We start from the raw sequence: 22,527 nt of genomic DNA, 5'->3' as shown, positions 1-22,527 counted from the left end.
AAACGTTTTACCAGCACGAGTGGCTCGTAATAGAGGGTAAATATTTGGCACGATCAGCCACTCGTGCTTGTGGAAAGATACGGGAAATGCTGAAGCAATCGTCGTGAGCCGTGTGCCGTATCCTGTCGATACCTGATGAGAGCCACACGGGGGAGGGGGGGGGGTAGAGAGAGAGAGACAGAGGACAGAGACAGAGAGAGACTTGCTCGCCAGGTCTTGCGCTAGAGCTCTTTGTTGACACTCCGCCTGGAGTGGAAGATCGCAGAGGCGCCACGCAATTTACTGGTTGGGCTGTAGCGGGAGTTTATCGAGGTGTTGTACACCGTGAGAAACGGTGTTGTCGACCAGTGTCCTCTGGCAGTGTGGTGCGTCGCTCGCATTGAAGACTTTTGCAAATTGCGGAGGCATGTTCACCGATGATGTACGGACATCTCATCTGCGCACCAGGATTGTGTGGAAAGTAATGATGCTCCGTTTGCTAGTCTGAAGCAGTCCGCCTTTTTCTGTGAGAGACCCGTATTGAGTGCACTGTCCCAGTTCTGTTGAACTGAATCAAATATTCTCGGTTTTCAAGCCGCCTCAGTTCGAATAAAATTTGCAAGCTTTCGATGGCTAGCCGGTGCCACTCCGAGGACACATAATTCTGTTGAACACTCCTTTACGTGGATTTTCTTGTGGTAAAATCAGTTTGTATTCTGCTTAAGTTCCAGAAGTCAGTTAAATTAAAGTGTGAGCCAACTAGGCATCAATGTTACATTGAAACTTCCTGGAAGATTAAAACTGTGTGCCGGACCGAGACTCGAACTGGGGACCTTTGCCTGTCTGGACGGGGCGTTAGTCATGCTTGGGTAGCTCAGTTGGTAGAGCATTTGTCCCCGGAAAGCAAAGGTCCCGAGTTCGAGTCTCGGTCCGGCACACAGTTTTAATCTGCCAGGAAGTTTCATCTCAGCGCACACTCCGCTGCAGAGTGAAAATCTCATACTGGAATGTTACATTAATTGACGGTATTTTTGACTTCACTTTATTACGTCCGATGTACTGTCAAACACAGTTCAGCTATCAGTCACTCTTGCAACGTATTTCATATTTTAATGTCGACTGAGTGGTATTTTACTATGAATTCAGGTGTGTGGCAAGTGTGTAGCTTTCCTCTCTGTAGGTAGTAGTCACGTGGCTCATTGGCGCCATGTATTTTCCTGACTTGTAAGGCATACACACCACTTATGCGGAACCAAGCTTAAACGTTGCGCTGATTGGGTGTTCTTGCTTCAGAGGAGCTGATCATGAATTGTTATTACCCTTGAAACCTATCTGTCTATCAATGTTGGTAGGCACCAAGAATTTGAAGTGTGTTATCTTATTTTTTATTAATTTTAAAACTGCTCCGACAGTTGTAATTGCTTAATTAAAACTGTAATCTCAATGGTCTATATATGTAATAAACTCTCATGCTGATAAATTAAGGATAAATGCAGAATGTGGTGCCACAGAACGTGGCACTACACAGAACTGGACATAATAGCATAGGCACATAGGGAACACACACGACACAGTTCTGTAAGTCCACGGTATTGGTGATAAGTTGAGAAAACCGTCCCAAAACACATGTGCTACAAAACGCCACTGTTTCCTGCGCATGTACCCCGACATCAATATGGGATATGATCACCATGCACACGTACATAGGCCGCACAACGCGTTGGCATACTCTGGATCAGGTGGTCGAGCTGCTGCTGGGGTATAGCCTCCCATTCTTGCACCAATGCCTGTCGGAGCAACTGAAGAGTCGTAGGGGTCTGAAGACGTGCAGCGATACTTGGACCGAGAGCATTACAGACGTGCTCGATGGGGTTTAGATCTGGAGAACAGGCATGCCACTCCATTCGCCTGTTCTCTTCTGTTTCGAGATACTCCTCCACGATGGCAGCTCGATGGGTCCGTGCGTTATCATCCATCAGGAGGAAGGTGGGACCCACTGCACCCCTGAAAAATGCGGTCATACTGGTGCAAAATGACGTCCCGATACACCTGGCCTGTTACGGTTCCTCTGCCAAAGACATGCAGGGGTGTACGTGCACCAATCATAATCCCACCCCACACCATCAAACCACGACCTCCATACAGGTCCCTTTCAAGGACATGAAGGGGTTGGCATCTGAAACTTTCCTGGCAGATTAAAACTGTATGCCGGACCGAGACCCGAACTCGGGACCTTTGCCTTTCGCGGGCAAGTGCTCTACCTACTGAGCTACCCAAGCACGACTCACGCCCCGTCCTCACAGCTTTACTTCTGCCAATGAGAGCTTCTGTAAAGTTTGGAAGGTAGGAGACGAGGTACTGGCAGAACTAAAGCTGCGAGGACGGTGCGTGAGTCGTGCTTGGGTAGCTCAGTCGGTAGAGCACTTGCCCGCGAAAGGCAAAGGTCCCGAGTTCGAGTCTCGGTCCGGCACACAGTTTTAATCTGCCAGGAAAGTTTCATTTCAGCGCACACTCCGCTTCAGAGTGAAAATCTCACTCAGGGTTGGTATCTGTTTCCTAGTTCACGGCAGATGAAAACCCGGCGAGAACCACTGTTCAGACTATACCTGGACTCGTCCGTGAACGTAACATGGGACCATGTACAGTGTTCTTGACACCAGTCTTTGCGGGCTCTCCTGTGACCAGGGTCAGTGGAATGCACCTTGCAGGTCTCCGGGCGAATAAAGCGTGCCTGTTCAGTCGTCTGTAGACTGTGTGTCTGGAGACAACTGTTCCAGTGGCTGCGTTAAGGTCCCGAGCAAGGCTACCTGCAGTACTCCGTGGCCGTCTGCGGACACTGATGGTATCGGTCTTCTTTTTGTGTTGTACACTGTGGACGTCCCGTACTGTAGCGCCTGGACACGTTTCCTGTCTGCTGGAATCGTTGCCATAATCTTGAGATCACACTTTGTGGCACGCGGAGGGCCCCTGCTACGACCTGCTGTGTTTGACCAGCCTCCAGTCGCCCTCGTATTCTACCCCTCATAACGCCATCAATATGTGTTCTTTGAGCCATTTTCAACACACAATCACCGTTACCACGTCTGAAAACGTCAGCACACTTACTCGTTGCACCGTACTCTGAAATGCACCAACACACCTCTGCGTATGTGGACCGCTGCCTTCACCACCGTGCGACGACCGCATGTCAAATGCACCGCACGGTCGTGCCCCGAGGTGATTTAAACCAGAAAACCGCCCACCAGAGCGTTGTTTTACCATGTATCAGCATTATCCTTAATTTATGAGCATGAGTGTATTTTTATGCACTTTCACTTGATGCTTTGTTAAAAGCTGTATTAAATTATTACGTAAATTGAAGGTAGAGGGGTTGAAAGAAAAAGTTTTATTGATATTAGCTGCATCGGGAATTCAAGCGGAATCATCGGCTACGAGTGAAAATGTGTGCACAACTAGGACTCTAACGCGGCATCTCCTGCTTATTAGGCAGTTGCTTTAACCACTGGGCCATCTGGACACAGTATTTAGCGTACTTGCGGGGACTATTTGGGGACGCCCCCCAGCCGGCCTACAGTCCCACCGAGCGCCATCTATGTGCACTCCACATCCATGTCACCATGCTTGCTGCTTTGAGCCTCCTGCAGGAGATCGAAAGTAATTGTGCATCCGCAACTGATACTGTTGGATTCATGACCCATCGAGGCGAATCAGTTACATGAATGCGTGATCTCTGTTCCTTCGGACATGTCCGAAAGAAAAGACACCATGCGCAATCCGCCGCTGTGATACTTATCATGTAAATTGAAGGTATTAAATTAATTGTAATACGTGCTTTAAACGATAGTGTTTAATTTACTTTGAGAAGACATTTGAAAAACAGAAGTCATTGTTGAAACTTCCTGGAAGATTAAAACTGTGTGGTAGAGCACATGCCCGCCAAAGGCAAAGGTCCAGAGTTCGAGTCTCGGTCCGGCACGCAGATTTAATCTGCCAGGAAGTTTCATATCAACGTACACTCCGCTGCAGAGTGAAAATATCATTCTAGAAGTCTTTATCGTATTAAAAATGCCAAGGCCGATTCGATCTTCTTCATACATCCCAAATAGTGCTCCGTCTTTAATGACCTGGATATTTAAGCTCAAACCACGCTTCTCCTCCTCGTTACATATACAGTCCCCCTCAGAAAAGGCGTGGTCGTTGTGTACTAGCGTCGTCTGTAGACCATTATGCAGTGACTGATGATGACGGATGGCAGAGGTTGGTGGCGTCAGTTTGCCTGGCGCACAAACTCTCATCCTTCTGAGACACGAGCGTCCGGAAAAAAGGATTGAGCATCTCAGCGTGTTGCATACGCAACGGTGCACTAGGATGGAGAGGGCTGAAAAGATACAGAAAATCATGTAAATTAACTAGTTCGTGCGGCCCCAGTACGCGCGTGTTCTTGTACTACACTGTATTAGTTTCAAGAAAGTTATGTTTATGTCTACAGTGTATAAAAAAATCCCATATTCTTACGGGAAACAGTACTGGCCAGAAATGAAAAAAAAAAATTCTGTACATCTGTGACTGCGAACCTTTAATGAATAATAAGTAAGTGATCGTTGAGAATAGCCACTGTGCACAACGATAAACAGTCACAGTGAGTACAACAGTCTTAGGTGTACAGCAGGTTATATTTCTCATTAGCGGGTTTCCTAATCGTGGAAAAATTGTAGGACAATTTAAAGGATCTTGTAATTTAAACAATGTCTGACTATAGCAGATTGTTATTTGCTCTAACTATTGGGCACAACTCACAAGTTTTCAATTCAATAAACTTTACCAACAGCCGTACACTTTGAGATATTTTATTTTATTTTAAAAGAAAACAGATTCGGCAATTCATTTGCCATCTTCAGGCCCCATACGCTTTTTTCGAATCAACGAACTTATCGTATAGCGCCATAAAACTGGATATCGTGAATCCCAACTGTTGGCAGCAGATTCATATGCACGCGCGACAGTAACTCGCAAGCAGTTAACAGAGAGCAAAGTTCTCTAAAAATCTGGTTTGAACTTACACAAAATGACCTTAACACTGTGGGAGGTGCTGAAATACATTGAGGGCAGCATAGGTAAAACACAATTATTCGTATCTTGGCAGTTCGCGAATTCAAAGTTACTGAGACAAAATCTGAAATTATAATCAAAAGGGCAACTGAAGTTGCGTGCGAGAACAAGTAGTGAGTTACTCAAAGTACACTACTGGCCATTAAAATTGCTACACCAAGAAGAAATGCAGATGATAAACGGGTATTCATTGGACAAATATATTATACTAGAACTGACATGTTATTACATTTTCACGAAATTTGGGTGCATAGATCCTGAGAAATCAGTACCCAGAACAACCACCCCTGGCCGTAATAACAGCCTTGATACGCCTGGGCATTGAGTCAAACAGAGCGTGGATGGCGTGTACAGGTACAACTGCCCATGCAAATTCAACATGATATCACAGTTCATCAATAGTAGTAACTGGTGTATTGTGACGAGCCAGTTGCTCGGCCATCATTGACCAGACGTTTTCAGTTGGTGAGAGATCTGGAGAATGTGCTGGCCAGGGCAGGAGTCGAACATTTTCTGTATCCAGAAAGGTCCGTACAGGACCTGCAACAAGCGGTCGTGCATTATCCTGCTGAAATGTAGGGTTTCGCAGGAATCGAATGAAGGGTAGAGCCACGGGTCGTAACACATCTGAAATGTAACGTCCACTGTTCAAAGTGCCGTCAATGCGCACAACAGGTGACCGAGACGTGTACCCAATGGCACGCCATACCACCACGCCGGGTGATACGCTAGTATGGCGATGACGAATACACGCTTCCAATGTGCGTTGACCGCGATGTCGCCAAACGCGGGTGCGACCATGATGATGCTGTAAACAGAACCTGGATTCATCCGAAAAAATGACGTTTTGCCATTCGTGCACCCAGGTTCGTCGCTGAGTACACCATCGCAGGCGTTACTGTCTGTGATGCAGCGTCAAGGGTAACCGCAGCCATGGTCTCCGAGCTGATAGTCCATGCTACTGCAAACGTCGTCGAACTGTTCGTGCAGATGGTTGTTGTCTTGCAAACGTTCTCATCTGTTGAATCAGGGAACGAGACGTGGTTGCACGATCCGTTACAGCCATGGGGATAAGATGCCTGTCATCTCGACTGCTAGTCATACGAGGCCGTTGGGATCCAGCACGGCGTTCGGTATTACCTTCCTGAAGCCACCGATTCCATATTCTGCTAACAGTCATTGGATTTCGACCAACGCGAGCAGCCATTTCGCGATACGATAAACCGCAATCGCGATGGGCTACAATCCGACCTTTATCAAAGTCGGAAACGTGGTGGTACGCATTTCTCCTCCTTACACGAGGCATCACAACAACGTTTCACCAGGCAACGCCAGTCAACTGGTGTTTGTGTATGAGAAATCGGTTGGAAACTTTCATCATGTCAGCACGTTGTAGGTGCGCCACACCGGTGCCAACCTTGTGTGAATGCTCTGAAAAGCTAATCATTTGCATATCACAGCATCTTTTTCCTATCGCTGATGTTCCACTTGTCGCAGCTATCGTGGATTTTCCGTTGACCGGTAGTGGATATTATGTCGGTTTACGTTACTGCTTCGTCGCTAAATAGAACGCGTGCAAAAAATCTGTCATCGTCCCGTAATTTCTCTTGTGCCCAGTGGCAGAACTGTACACGACCTTCAAATTCATCGCCATGCAATTCCTGGTGCATAGAAACATGGTACGGGTGCAATCGATGTTTATGTAGCATTCTCAACACCGACATTTTTGAGATTCCCGATTCTAGCGCAATTTGTCTGCTACTGATGTACTAATTAGCAGCAGCTAAAAACACCTACTTGGGCATCATCATTTGTTGCACGTCGTGGTTGACGTTTCACATGTCACTGAACACTTCCTGTTTCCTTAAATAACGTAACTATCCAGCGAACGGTCCGGACACTTGGATGATATCGTCCAGGATACCGAGCAGCATACATAGCACACGCCCGTTGGGCATTTTGATCACAATAGCCATACATCAACAAGATATCGACGTTTCCCGCAATAGGTAAACGGTCCATTTTAACACGGGTAATGTATCAAGAAGCAAATACCGTCCGCACTGGCGGAATGTTACGTGATACCACGTACTTATACGTTTGTGACTATTACAGCACCATCTATTCCAAAGCGAAAAAAATGGTCCAACTAAAACATTAATATTTCTTTACGTACTACACGAATATGTAATAAAAATGAGGGTTCATGTTTTATAAAAAACGCAGTTGATATCCGCTTGACCTATGGCGGCGCCATCTGGCGGGCCAACCATGTGTGCCATCTGATTTCCCCCTTCAAGCTAGACGAGTTTCGTTCTTTGTAGTTTTTTCGTTTGATGCTTATTTCGTGACATATTTCGCCCCGTCACTATCAATGAACCACCCTGTATATATATTCGTAAAATTTTCAACAAATAAAAAGAAATGTACTATTAATAAAACTGAATTTGTATGACAGAACAAGTAAAATCACAAAATGTACGACCTGCTGTGTAACAACAGGCAACAGGTCTTTACTTAAGAAATAAATAAATAAATAAAAATAGATAAATATCTCGTAATGGAATACGTGCACTCTAACTGCCTGCTTGTAATGTTATTCACGCAAAGGTGAGCGATGATTTTCTAAGCGTCTGCGAATCGTCTAAGTGGGGTCGGGGGTTGGGTTTTAGCTCAGTATTCACCTAGTGGGACGTGTGAAACCGCTTGAAAACCAGGTCGAGGCTGGCCATCACACCGACTGCCGTCGTTAACCCGCCAGGCGGATTCGAAACTGGGCCGGCGCACTTCCCTGTCCCGGGAGCGGCACTTTAACACGCGCGGTTATCCTGATGTGAAATAAGTAAATAAACGGTACTATTTTCACGAATGTCTTTTACGGCAATGAAATCAGACAAGGCAGCAATAAGCTACCGGATCCAGCAGTTAGGCGGAAAGTGTGATAAGCCAAACGGTAGCCACGGCACAGAGCGGTTCGAAATCGCGGCACGTGGAACGGGCGCCAGTGGGAGACTGCGCTGCTCGGCAGCCTCTTCTGGTGCGGCAGCCGACGGCCGTCTGCAGCTATGGGGCGTGAGTCAGTACCGGCGCGCCGATCGATGGTCGCGCCGCGCGCCGCCGCCGCTAGGAGGCTCCGGCGTCGCCGGCGTCGCCACGGCATGCGGCGCTGCCCGGGCGCCGACGCCGACGACGAAGCAGTCTGCAGGTGAGAGGCTGCGGGGTTGCCGCGCTCGCAGGCGACACGGAACACGCGACGCCGCGTCTGCGACACGGCCGCTGCTGCGTACGAAGTTCCTCCCAACATGGGGCGTTGCCGATGGTCGCACTCTCGAGGTCTCATCCGTGCGCGAAGTGGCGAGGAAGATTCGGTGAACAACCTTTCAGTTGGACTCCAACAGCAACAATGAGAATTTCACCGCAGATCGTCAACAGCCAGTTGGTGTTACGCACTAAGGAAAGGGTAATGACAGTTTCGTAGAAGAGATTCGTCTATTCAGCTCTACGTTGCTGCGCCTCTGGAACTGTGCATCGTTAGCTGTTGATTCGTGTCTCTTTTCTTCGGTCTTACTGTATCTTACTGGCAGTGGCTGTAATTTGGAAGTGTCCACTTTGCTGCTGATACCTGTTGTGGGTTCAAACATTCCAGTGCCCAGATATCTCTTGTAGACGACATTTCCATTACATCAACCTTACGGCAATATTGTACTTTGGAAGTGTCCTCTAATGACGAAAGTAACACGTTGGTGAACTGAGACTCCTTGTATGGAGTGACTGAAATATTACGGTGTTTCGTATGCGTTCTGTGCTCCTAGTAAACACATTCTTGTCTGGGCGAAGAACTATTTGACTCGAATATTCCTACGAGCCGCTCTAGTGGTCCTCTCAGTAAAAGTAAACACACTCAGTTCGAGGCCAATACTGCAGTGAATGACCTGAATCGATCATTGATATCAGCTGTTTTAGACGAAAATCCATCCGCAGTAAGAACACAAACTACGTGCTAAACGTGATTTCCTGACGCGTGGTTTGTGATTCCACCAGCTGTGGAAGAGTGAAAGTTTAAGGCTATAGTATTTGCTGTTGTCTACACAAGACTTTTCTCCATTGGGAGTATAAGGCTGCCGGCTACTGCTGTGTGACGTGTGTGCAATCCTTCGTGTCTATAAAATCAGTCAGCTGAAGACTGAATAAGAAATTTTTAGAAAAAAACTTCAGTTCGTTGACTGGTCGAGACATCTGAGCTGTACTGTGTTGTTGTTCAAAGAAGTGTTGAGATCTGTCGTAACCTACGTGGGTGTGCTACACGAGGATCGACAAACAGGATATTCCTCGTGCCTGTGAATTTAGAACTAAACATTGTTGTGCGAAGTGTCTTGAGTTCTTCAAAAGACTACAGAAGGGTTTGTTTCTATCGACTGTAATACAGATCGGTATTTGGGAGAACTGGACAAAACAGTAGATTTATAACACACTTAGTTGTGTTGTTCGTAATGTTTAGGTATCCCACCGTAAAACTTTTTCGTTAGGAAGCCACAGAGACATTTGCGATTAGAGAGAATATTAGCTGTCAGATTGTAAACACGCTTCCTTTCCCCAACGAGGAGACTGATATGATAGAGACTTCCCTCTGTTGTCCGAACTCCGTTCACGTCTTTCGGTGTAAAGAGAGCGATTTAATCAATTTAAGAGAGTACAACAGAAGGAGCGAATGGATAGATAACAGTTCGTGCGCGAATAAGTTCGGTTTCTTTCTGAGATCAGGCCATGTTGCGACTTTCGACTACACGAAGATGATGCGGGAGAAAAGTGATTCCTGAACCGTCGATATCTGAAAAAGGTGGATATCCCGAGGCGACCGCAGTGTGTGACTTTCGAGTGCTTGAAGATGATGTGAGAGCAAGTTTACTTATGAGCAGTCGGCATTTGAAGGAGTTTGGATTTCTCCCGACGTCAGAGCGGGGTGTAACGTTTGAAGTTAGCCGCCGACGCCGGCGGCGACAGCGCATTGGTCCACTGCGGCAGTGCTGCGACAGTGCTGCCACCGCAACGCGACGGGGGATCTGCCAGTAGAACACTGGAGGGTCCGCTCACACGGCCGGCGACCGTCTCCGACAGCTGCGCGGGTGCAGCGTGGTGAGAGCGCAGCGACCTTGCCGGCTACGCGATAAGAGACAGCACTGGGTCAAGGCGGCAGCGGCAACGGCGATAAGCCGGCCTGCGCAAGTTGGCAGCAGTGCCAGTTTAAACATAGAGTGGCCACTGTCTACGCCGAAATAGCAGTGCCCGGTGAGGTGTGGCCGGTGGTGGGGGAACAGCAGCCGCCGGCGGCCGGTGGGCAGTAGACGGTGTCCAGTGCCTCTGGCGATCTAGCTGGCGTGCAGTCGCGGAGGAGCGATCGACAATCGATAAATCGGCAGTGCCGCGAACGCGGGTGTGTGTGCGCGCGAGTGTGCTGGAGAAGGGAAGTGTGGTGCGTCCTCTGGATTGAAGAAGGCATGCGACGATGAGCACGCGAGAGGTGGTGCTGGACGGCGGCTCGCCGTGGGGGTTCCGGATGCACGGAGGCGCCGACACTGGACAGCCGCTGAGGATCTCCAGGGTGAGTACCGCTACCTGCCAGCACTTCGCACAAGGGCTGTGCGGCGTTGGGAAATCACCGACGCTAATTAATCGACGTCTAAACATCGACAACCGATCGACCCAAAAATATCGATGCTTTTAAGCTATTTGCTAAATGATGGGCTTATACAATGGCACAAAATTTTTCACTGGCAACATCTTGTTGACACGGGACCAACAACTTCATTAAATATCATTAAGCGTTTATTAGCGAAGCTGTCACAGTTGCTGCAGTATTTACACTACTGGCCATGAAAATTGCTACACCAAGAAGAAATGCAGATGATAAACGGGTATTCATTCGACAAATATATTATACTAGATCTGATATGTTATTATATTTTCAAGCAATTTGGGTGTGTAGATCCTGAGAAATCAGTACCCAGAACAACCACCTCTGGCCGTAATAACGGCCATGATACGCCTGGGCATTGAGTCAAACAGAGCTTGGATGGCGTGTACAGGTACAGCTGCCCATGCAGCTTCAACACGATATCACAGTTCATCAAGAGTAGTGACTGGCGTATTGTGATGAGCTAGTTGCTTGCCCACCATTGACCAGACGTTCTCAATTGGTGAGAGATCTGGAGAATGTGCTGGCCAGGGCAGCAGTCAAACACTTTCTTTATCCAGAAAGGCTCGTACAGGACCGGCAAGATGTGGTCGTGCATTATCCTGCTGAAATGTAGGGTTTCGCAGGGATCGAATGAAGGGTACAGTCACGGGTCGTAACACATCTGAAATGTAACGTGCACTGTTCAAAGTGCCGTCAATGCGAACAAGAGGTGACCGAGACGTGTAACCAATGGCACCCCATGCCATCACGCTGGGTGATACTCCAGTATGGCAATGACGAATACACGCTTCCAATGTGCGTTCACTGCGATGTCGCCAAACACGGATGCGACCATCATGATGCTGTAAACAGAACCTGGATTCATCCGAAAAAATGACGTTTTGCCATTCGTGCACCCAGGTTCGTCTTTGAGTACACCATTGCAGGCGCTCCTGTCTGTGATGCAGCGTCAAGGCTAACCGCAGTCATGGTCTTCTAGCTGATAGTCCATGCTGCTGCAAACGTCGTCGAACTGTTCGTGCAGATGGTTGTTGTCTTGCAAACGTCCCCATCTGTTGACTCAGGGATCGAGACGTAGCTGCACGATCCGTTACAGCCATAAGATGCCTGTCATCTCGACTGCTAGTGATACGAGGCCGTTAGGATCCAGCACGGTGTTCCATACTACCCTCCTGAACCCACCGATTCCGTATTCTGCTAACAGTCATTGGATCTCGACCAACGCGAGCAGCAATGTCGCGATATGATAAACCGCAACAGCGATAGGCTACAATCATACCTTCATCAAAGTCGGAAACGTGATGGTACGCATTTCTCCTCGTTACACGAGGCATCACAACAACGTTTCACCAGGCAACGGCGGTCAACTGCTGTTTGTGTACGAGAAATCGGCAGGAAACTTTCCTCATGTCAACACGTTGTAGGTATCGCTACCGACGCCAACCTTGTGTGAATGCTCTGAAAAACTAATCATTTGCATATCACAGCGTCTTCTTCCTGTCCATTAAATATTGCGTCTGTAGCACGTCATCTTCGTGGTGTAGCAATTTTAATGGCCAGCAGTGTTCATTTGACAACCAATTTCAAACCTTACAGCTTCATTTTCAGGCCTGGCGTACTGAGGCTACACTGAGTGTGCCTGATATTAGTAATAAACATTAAAGTGTCAATGCCAACACAAGCTTTATAAAATACACTATATGATCAAAGTATCCGGACACCTGAATGAAAATGATTTACAAGTTCGTGGCGCCCCCCATCGGTAATGCTGGAATTCAGTATGGTGTTGGCCCACCCTTAGCCTTGATAACAGCTTCCACTCTCGCAGGCATACATTCAGTCAGGTACTGGAAGGTTTCTTGGGGAAAAAATGATTTACAAGTTCGTGGCGCCCCCCATCGGTAATGCTGGAATTCAGTATGGTGTTGGCCCACCCTTAGCCTTGATAACAGCTTCCACTCTCGCAGGCATACATTCAGTCAGGTACTGGAAGGTTTCTTGGGGAATGGTAGCCCATTCTTGACGGAGTGCTACACTGAGGGGAGGTATCGATGTCGGTCGATGAGGCCTGGAACGAAGTCGGCGTTTCAAAACATCCCAAAGATGTTCTATAGGATTGAGGTCAGGACTCTGCAGGCCAGTCCATTAAAGGGATGTTATCGTTGTGTAACCACTCCGCCACAGGCCATGCGTTATGAACAAGTGCTTGATCGTGTTGAAAGATGCAATCGCCATTCCCGAATTGCTCTTCAACAGTGGGAAGCAAGAAGGTGCTTAAAATATCAATTGCCGGCATCTGTGGCCGAGTGGTTCTAGGCGCTTCAGTCCGGAACCGCGTGCCTGCTACGGCTGCAGGTTCGAATCCTGCCTCGGTCATGGATGTGTGTGATGTCCTTAGGTTAGTTAGGTTTAAGTAGTTCTAAGTTCTCGGGGACTGATGACCTCCCATAGTGCTCAGAACCATTTGAACCATTTTGATGCAATCGCCATTCCCGAATTGTTCTCCAACAGTGGGAAGCGAGAAGGTGCTTAAAACATCATTTTACTGTTGGCACTACACACTCTGGCAGATGATGCTCGTAGGGCATTCGCCATATCTACACCCTGCCATTGGATCGCCACATTGTGTACCGTGATTCGCCACTCCACACAACGTTTTTCCACTGTTCAATCGTCCAATGCTTACGCTCCTTACACTAAGCGAGGCCTGATATGTGGCTTTTGAGCAGCCGGTCGACCATGAAATCCAAGTTTTCTCACCTCCCGCCTAACTGTTATAGTACTTGCAGTGGATCCTGATGCAGTTTGGAATTCGTGTGTGATAGTCTGGATAGATGCCTGCCTATTACAAATTACGACTCTCTTCAACTGTCGGCGGTTTCTGTCAGTCAACAGACGAGGTCGGCCTGTACGATTTTGTGCTGTACGTGTCCCTTCACGTTTCCACTTCACTACCACATCGGAAACAGTGGACCTAGGGATGTTTAGGAGTGTGGAAATTTCGCGTACAGACGTATGACACAGGTGACACCTGACCACGTTCGAAATCCGTTAGTTCCTCTGAGCGCCCTATTATGCTCTCTCACGATGTCTAATGACTACTGAGGTCGCTGATATGGAGTTCCTGGCAGTAGGTGGCAGCACAATGCACCTAATATGAAAAAAGTGTGTTTTTGGAGGTGTCGGGATACTTTTGATCACATAGTGTATTTGCAGAATGAATGTTACAATCCACATGCGCCTCTTAGCAAGACAAATCAATTTTGACTGGCTAAAAGGCACGTGTGGATTGTGACATTCAATATGCAGAAGATTTTATAAAGATATTGTCGCCACTTTGATGTCCATTATTAAGATCAGAACTTTCTGTGCAGCCTCAATAGGCTAGGCTTCAAAATGAACCTGCAAGAATTGAAACTAGTCTCCAAATGTAAGGACTGCAGCTGTTGACAGATTCGTTAATAAACGCTTTATGAAATAGCGTAAATGGAGCAATAATTAACACTACATATCCCAGAATTTTTGTGTACAGACTGTAAAATTAACGTTTTTGGGTCCCTTTAAGTCTACTGCGTTTTTGACAGAAAGCATATCCTGCTTCTAAGAAAAGTCTTCCAGAAACTGACGACGTGACTATCTCTCTCTTCTCTTTAGTGTTCAACCCTGAAATTTGTTTGCAGCAGTAAGCCATTCCCCTCTTCTGTCTGCCTTCCTATTCGTTTCCTTCTTATGTAGTTCACCCCCCATAATTTATAACCTTATGAATCTACGATATCTTTGGTCTCCCCAACGCTTCCTTCCCACATTAGTTCCTTCATCTATTGTTTCAATGATGTTGTTGTGTCTTCAATGTGTCCTACGAGTCTGACTCTTCTTGTTTAAATGTGCATCCACGGAGATATCATTTCCTGTACTCTTCTAAGCCCTTCTTCATTGGAAACTCCGTCTCTCCAATTGATCTTCTTCATCCTTTTGCAGCACCAAATGTCCTGCACTTCTAGCAACCTTCTCTCTTATTTTCCAACCCTCACACCCTTATAGGGCCACGCGCCAAACAAATGCTTTATTTCCAGACAGGTGTTCTTTCTGGTGAGTGATGTATTCCTCATATTAAATGTAATTTTGGCCTGCTGTATTCTGCTCATAATTTCTTTCCGGTTTCTACCTCATGTTATGATCCTATTTCCGATATGTAAATTTATCTATCACCTCAAGTTCTTCTCTTCCAATACTTATTCTTGAAGGTTCGTACTTCTCTACAGTGCTGCATCCCATTACTTTATTGTTTCACTTGTTTATTATCAAATGATATTGTTTACAGAAAATCCTTTCCATTGTGCTGAGGATCTCCTTTCACCATACATCTCAAGTACTTCGGTGCAATTTTTTGTAGCTTTTTGGGAAGGTTGTACCTGTGATTCCGTGCATCTAGTTATGTTGATGTTGATGTCGTGGATCTCGTTTAGTATCTAGAAGGTGATCTTTCAGATAATAACAGAACTGCGACAGCTTGTCCGTTTCTGCTCCAGTTTGCAAATTATTCTTTTTTTGCGCTACTCTGTAATATTGACTGTATAAATCATATTTGGTTTCTCTGTTTACCCATAATGTATCAACATGTTGCTCATCCCCATTTATAGTCGTTTCAATTCTTGATGATTTTGATTGTCTTCGAACATAATAAGGCACTTTGTAAGTGTATGTTCTTGAACCTAGGATCTAGCAACGTTAATATGGCTGATATATTCACATATTCAGTTGGCAGTAAGTGCTTTTCGATTTATGTTATTATATTATTCTTCAGATGCTCTCCAATAGTCTGAAATGTGTACGTGCCAGACGTTTTTGTATTCAATAGCTATACCAATTATTGGGATTACATTACTGCTTCCAGTGTGTTTTTCTACCCAAATTTCACAAGTAGCGACTTCTATACACCGTAGAATGGCCAACCATATACCAGATCTACAACATGTGTAGCTGTTAGCGTGAGGGATGCACTAGCGAACCAGTTAATGATGTTATTAATCGCTTGCCGCAGCTGCAAAAATCTCGCAATTGTACAGAACGTTGAATTGCATGTAGGAGATGTTTCTCGAATTAGTGTGAGATAAGTCCCCTTGCTTAGCTCATCACTTGCTGCTACACTTTCCTTAAACGACATCACAGTCCTTATCACAGTAGTAGACTAGGCAGGGGCAAAGGTGCGCATGGGCCAAAGTTCTTTCTTTTTTTCCTACTTGTGAGTGTAGTGAGGCAGCCCTGCATCTTCAATAACATATGATTTTGAGTGGGGTCCGCCTTTAGCAAAACACTACTTTGTTTTTTTCCCAGACATGTTTCACTGCAGTTGCAGCATCATCACTGTGATAGTGACGGTGACAACTCAAAACACTGGACTTGACAATGAAGAAGATGACGCAAAAAGAAACGTTGCAGGTGACAAACTGTAAAGAAAAACAGACACTATAAAAACGTAATACAACAGTAAAACCACACCATGCGGTAAGAAGCCATAACAATAAAAAAATCTCTGATGATGCTGCAACTGCAGTGAAACATGTCCGGGACAAAAACAAAGTAGTGTTTTGCTAAGGGCGGATCCCACTCAAACTCATATGTTATTGTTAAAGCAAACACAGACAAAAAAGCTTCAACATCAAGATGATGACCTGCACCTTCAGTTGAGAGCTTTTATGCTGGAAGAATTGGGTGTGTTGTGTTAATGGTTTGCGCTTTCAAGCTTTCGAGATATGAGGTGAATTAGTTTTTAGGAATTGGATCCTAGTATTTAGCTTCAACATCAAGATGATGACCTGCACCTTCAGTTGAGAGCTTTTATGCTGGAAGAATTGGGTGTGTTGTGATAATGGTTTGCGCTTTCAAGCTTTCGAGATATGAGGTGAATTAGTTTTTTGGAACTGGATCATAGTATTTACCATCTTATTGTTGGCCGTCTGTCTGCTATAATAAAATCCCAAAGAATTACCAATACCTCGTATGTAAGTACATAACCTAACTCACGATTTGAGTTGTTGGTTTTACGAGTTGCTACATAAGGCAGCTTATACCAGACGTTCAGAAGTCAGCGCCACGGGGCAAAGGACCTACATACTAGCTGCAAGCGTACCTTTGCCCCAAAACGTCCGTCTTTTCTTTCTCCGGTTTTAATACTGAACGCATAGGTTCATTTAACATGTTTAATGGACCTTAATTTGTAGTTCACTATTTCACATCGACTGGTTCAGTATTAATAAGACTAGTTCAACTCCAAGTTACAGAAACTGCGACAGAAAAATGTCCTCCATTCCGGTGTCTTCTAAAAGATTAGATTAGGCTAAGAAGCTAATAGAAAATGGATCTTCCAGTGGAAATGCAGCTAAAAGGCTTGGAAGCAATGAGTCCACATTACGTAAAAGACAAAGCAGCCTATGGAGTTGCATCATTGGGGCGTTTCAAGAGAGTATTTTCTGGAACAGAGTTAAATAAATTGACGGAGCACTGTACTACTCTGGATTCTATTCTTCGGCCTTACATTTGAACACTTCCGAGATTCAGCAAATCAGTTTCCGAAAGTAATGACTCAAACCACACATTTAATAATGAAACCCAAGTGGCCAGTGAGTACTGTGCTCAGTCATTCTTCGCTCGTCATAATTTAAGTTTGAGGCAACCAGAGAAAGTCAGTATCCGAAGGGTAATGACGTTCAATAAAGCACAAATGGAACTTTTTTTCAACAACGTAGAAACTTTATAATCTAAATATAATTTTCCTCTCCATCGAGTCTATATTGAAGGCGGAACAAGAATACAGATTCTACCGGAAAAAGTGCAGAAAAGTGTGACAAGAAAAGACCAAATAATAATAACACAATGTCTTTACTTGATTCAAAATGTTTTGTATTTAAATTAGTGATATTTTAGTGTCATGTTTTGATGTCTAATACGATCACGATGATGGAGACAATGATGTTGGTGATTGTAATGTGGTAATGATTTTGATATAATAAAAATTATATAAGTTAATAATGGCAGAACCTGACAAAACTATAATTCTCCATTAGTGTGTTATAATAATTTCTTTTTGTGTGGAATTTTGCCCAATAACAATAGGATGTTTACCCCAGCCTTCATTTGTAACATTTTGTTAAATTAACTTAAATACAAGCAATATTGAACGTATGGTATCGTGTAAAGTATGATCCTAGGTGTAATGTGTACAATTTTCATTGTCATCTATCGAAAAAAGCAAAAGGGAGAAAAAGAATAGTATTAAGTACGCACCTTTGGCACCGTCTATCTTAATCGTTTCGAGCAGTTTGTCTGTCTTTTCAGTAGATGAGAATATGAAACAAAAACCGCCTACTACCAATTGAATATGTTAATGTGTTAACCATATAAAAGTTGCTCGGTCCTATATTTGAGAACATTAACCACAATTCTTCTGCGTTTGCCACTCCTGAACTAAAGATCTCAGTTCGCCTTTTAAATAAGTTGATCATAAGTGTCTATCAGTTGGATAAAACCCAAATACTGTCCTAACTTTCTTAATAACCGTTCCACCTTTTCTGATCCCTGTCGTAGTCGCTAATTCCTCTCGCATTAAAGACACTTTCGAAAATATTGGATCCTTTTGTAGGCCGGCGGTGTAGAACACTGCTTTGCCATATGTTTGTTGTGGATTTCTTACGGAGATTTGGAACAGTTCATTCACTAGAACCGAGCGAGGTAGCGCAGTGGTTAGCACACTGGACTCGGATTCGGAAGGACGACGGTTCAATCACGCGTCCAGCCATCCCGATTTAGGTTTTCCGTGATTTCTCTAAATCGCTCCAGGCAAATGACGGGATGCTTCCTTTGAAAGGGCACGGCCGACTTCCTTCCCCGTCCTTCCCTGATCCGATGAGACCGATGACCTCGCTGTCTGGTCTCTCTACGGTCGCAGGTTCGAATCCTGCCTCGGGCATGGATGTGTGTGATGTCCTTAGGTTAGTTGGGTTTATGTAGTTCTAAGTTCTAGGGGACTGATGACCACAGATGTTAAGTCCCATAGTGCTCAGAGTCATTTTTGTCTGGTCTCTTCCCACAAACAACCCAACCCATTCATTAGACAGAACTAGACAGAACTTCTGATAGGAGCACCCCAGGTCGGTGATCAGGTTTGCCAGAATAGGGTCTAGTTAACCCTGCATCGCGGCTTTAGGCGAAGCTGGTGACTCGCAGCAAAAACTGTTTCACTCATACATCAGTGCAGATGATTGATCCGGATTTCGCAACAACGCTTTCTTCGCCGACAGTGGTGTAAATGTGTCTCGTAGTGGAATCAGGTAGGTAACCCGAATGAAAGGAGCGCGGAACAGATCTGATTACGCGACTTAGCACTCATGAGAAAGCGTACTGCCACAGACTGTCTATGTATCACGGTTCTAGAAGACGATTTTTTGCTGTTCCCCACGATTAGAGGTCATTTCTCTGCATATACGAGAAGTATCTTACTAGCTTCCCCTAGAAACTGGATGCGATGAGCCGTCTAGAAACAGAGTGAGAGTATATAAAGGACAGTGTAACATAAGGACCATTTCTGTCCTGTTGCTTAAAAACATTCAGTATTTATACCAGCATTGAAATTTTCAATGTTAAATTGAGGTTTTATTCGAAAGCTGTTGATTTGTAATGTGAAACAGAGGGATGTCTTAGTGAAAAAAAACCCAAAAAATACAGATTTATCAAATAGCGCTCCAAAATGCAATATCCTCAAAAAATGGTAAAATTAAAAAGACAACACGAAACAAATACGTATCTGACATCACCTCAATACTTCGTTGAGTTTATATAAAACATGTTTCTGTTGATGGTAAACAACTTCCGCACTAATGAGTAATAACAGCGAACTGTTACATTTGATCACGATGATGAACGTTTTATTAAGTACAAAATAACAACAATAATAGGGGTTACTTCTTTAATTTTTTGTTTATTTCTAACGTAAGGAACGTAGAAACTGAAAATTTGAAAACGTTCCTCGTACAGCTGACCGGTCTGCACCCTTTCCGCTGCGACAAACTCTGCCTAGATACTAAGCTAACATGAATTACTTAAGCAATACCTGACTCGTGCCGAAAATCCTATTTCTTTTAAACGCTGGACCATCTGTAGTTCCCATTTTGTGACTTTCATTTCAGGCCACGCTCTGCATATACTACAAATTTGGACGAAATCGATGACGACGGGTAGGCACGGTCCACTTGTAAGTGCTACATCCCGCCTAAATGTAAGACTCCTTATAATATATATACGTATTAAATGTAATGTGAAACACACAGAATGCGTGGCTGGATCTTATAGCCCAGGTTTCCAAGAGTGAATAAAAAATAAATTTCTTTACTTTTAGATATATTGTATCGTAATTATTGGGGTAAACTTATGCAAAGTAGAAGATATCGGAAGTAAAAAAAGTCTCAGTAAATAGATCTGGAAAGGAACCGCTTACGAGGTAATTCCGCAAATTGGCGATTACCAGCCACTACAGACATGCTTCTGTGTGAACACCACATGCCAGTCCATGGTGTGGCCTTAGTTTACATTTTCGAGACGTGTAGTTGTAAAGAAAATGGATACAGCAGTTCAGTATACAGTCAGACTGATGTCAATTCCTGCCGGGGGGTCAGTCGTGTCGCGCGAGTGTTGGTGGTAACATGGCTCGTGACAGTGACAAGGAATACGCGGACATGCATTACATGTATGGCAATGCACGGGAGACTGCACGCTAGAGTCGATCGTTTGCAAGGGTGCACAAAGCCTCCGAGCGACTGGGAGGTTTGCACTTGTTGTGGGAGCGAGTAGGCTTTCACGAATTACACCTATGCTTGAAGGTGTGGTTCTGGAAACAGTCGAACACCCTTCAGCAACCTCTACAAGAACACCTGCCACACAAATTCCTGGAATGAACCACAGCAGTGTTTGGAGACTAATGCATCGCAACGCAATGTACCCATACCTCCTCCAACGAGAACACCGCCTTATTGACGCGAACTTTGGTCCTGGTTCTGTCAATGGATGCAACATCAAGGTGTAGGCAACCCAACGTTTGACTAAAACATTTAATGTACGGATGAAGCAGGATTCACTTGTGATGGTGTGTATAATTACCATATAGACTCCAGCCCATATGCTGTGCATGAGTCTCCACATCAGTGACGTTTCCCATTGAATGTGTGATTACAGGTATTAGGTGATCGTCTTATTGAGCTATGCAAGTTTAGCATGTCAACTTAGTGTACGGAATGACCTTCGATTTCTGCAGCATAATCCCTGCAGTATTACTTGAGGATGTTACCTTAGAGCAACGCCAGAGGTTGTGGTGCAAGTATCATGGAACACCGACACATTTTATTGCTACGGTGAGCCCACGTCTAACGCATCGATATGGCCAAAGATGGATGGGGTGATGACCTGACCCGTGGCTTTCAAGATCACGTGATCTGAACCCCATGGCTTTCTCTGTCTGGGGCCATTCCAGTTAACACATTCATTTGAAGAATTAGAGCAGAGACTTGTCGATTCTCGTCAAGAATCTCGAAATGATCCAGACGTCTTTGAAAGGATTCGAGACTCATCACAGCGACGGGTACAGGCCTGCATCCGGGTACGAGGATGACACTTTGAACACCTCTTTTAAGTGCGAGTACAGTCAAGTTAATGTCGTCGTATTCATTCAGACAACCTGCATTTCTGCCAAAGTATCTCTAACAACTTTCCTCAGTGTTGCACAATATTATTACCTTTTCGTAACTGGGATGACGTTTACACATAATAAAGTCAGTGGCTGCTGGTAAGCACAAAGTCGCAACTACTGTATCTCGCAGAATGTTAGTTTGTGGACCTATATTTGCCTAAACTTTTTTGGTTCTAGTATCGTGTACATTAAACTGCTATTAATTATGTTATTACCTGTATATGTAGCTACCATGTAGCGTAGTAGACACTGCTCAAACAGTTCTGTCATTGTGAGTCGGACGACTTCCTCTAGCTATTTCATTTCTGTCCTTTTCTTCATTTATTTTCAGGCTACTTGATTTCAGTTCTCGCGTGATTGCGTGACAAGCACCCGTAAGCAGGCTTAAGATTTCACACCTGGCCACGACAGGAAAATTTATCCGGTCGTAGCATGCAGAAGTAGGGCATGCCGCAACACTAAAGACTTCTATCGTGTCTATGACGGAAAGGTTGTAACGAAATTTTTTTGTCGTTATCACTGTTTCCAGTTAAGTTTTTGGAGCTCGAACAAGACATTAACGTGATTACCTTTGGTGTATATTTAAATCAATTAAAACTTCAGATACATTAAAGCGTGCAAATATATATAAATGATGGACATCTTAATATCGTATTTTCGCAAGTTGCGTATGCACTGGAAGGATCTGTTTCCATGAAAGAGTTCACAGAACAACTAAATCACTTTGACCGCGGTGACAACTTTTTCTCTCTTTGTTTAGATAAGAATAGTTAAATCCTTTTTATGTCAATTAAGGTCATATATATATATATATATATATATATATATATATATATATATATATATATATATATATATATATATATATGAACTGAGGCCTCAGAATGTATCGTATCAATGTATCTTTGTTTTAATCATGTTGTACATGTTGTACCAGTCTTTTCTTTTCCATACGATTCTTTTCCTTCTTGCTAGTTATCTGCTCCATCCACCTAATGTTCATCAGTCG

Source organism: Schistocerca americana, chromosome 1 (assembly GCF_021461395.2).
Source record: "Schistocerca americana isolate TAMUIC-IGC-003095 chromosome 1, iqSchAmer2.1, whole genome shotgun sequence".
Classification (NCBI taxonomy): Eukaryota; Metazoa; Arthropoda; class Insecta; order Orthoptera; family Acrididae; genus Schistocerca; species Schistocerca americana.
This window is presented reverse-complemented; position numbering follows the sequence as displayed.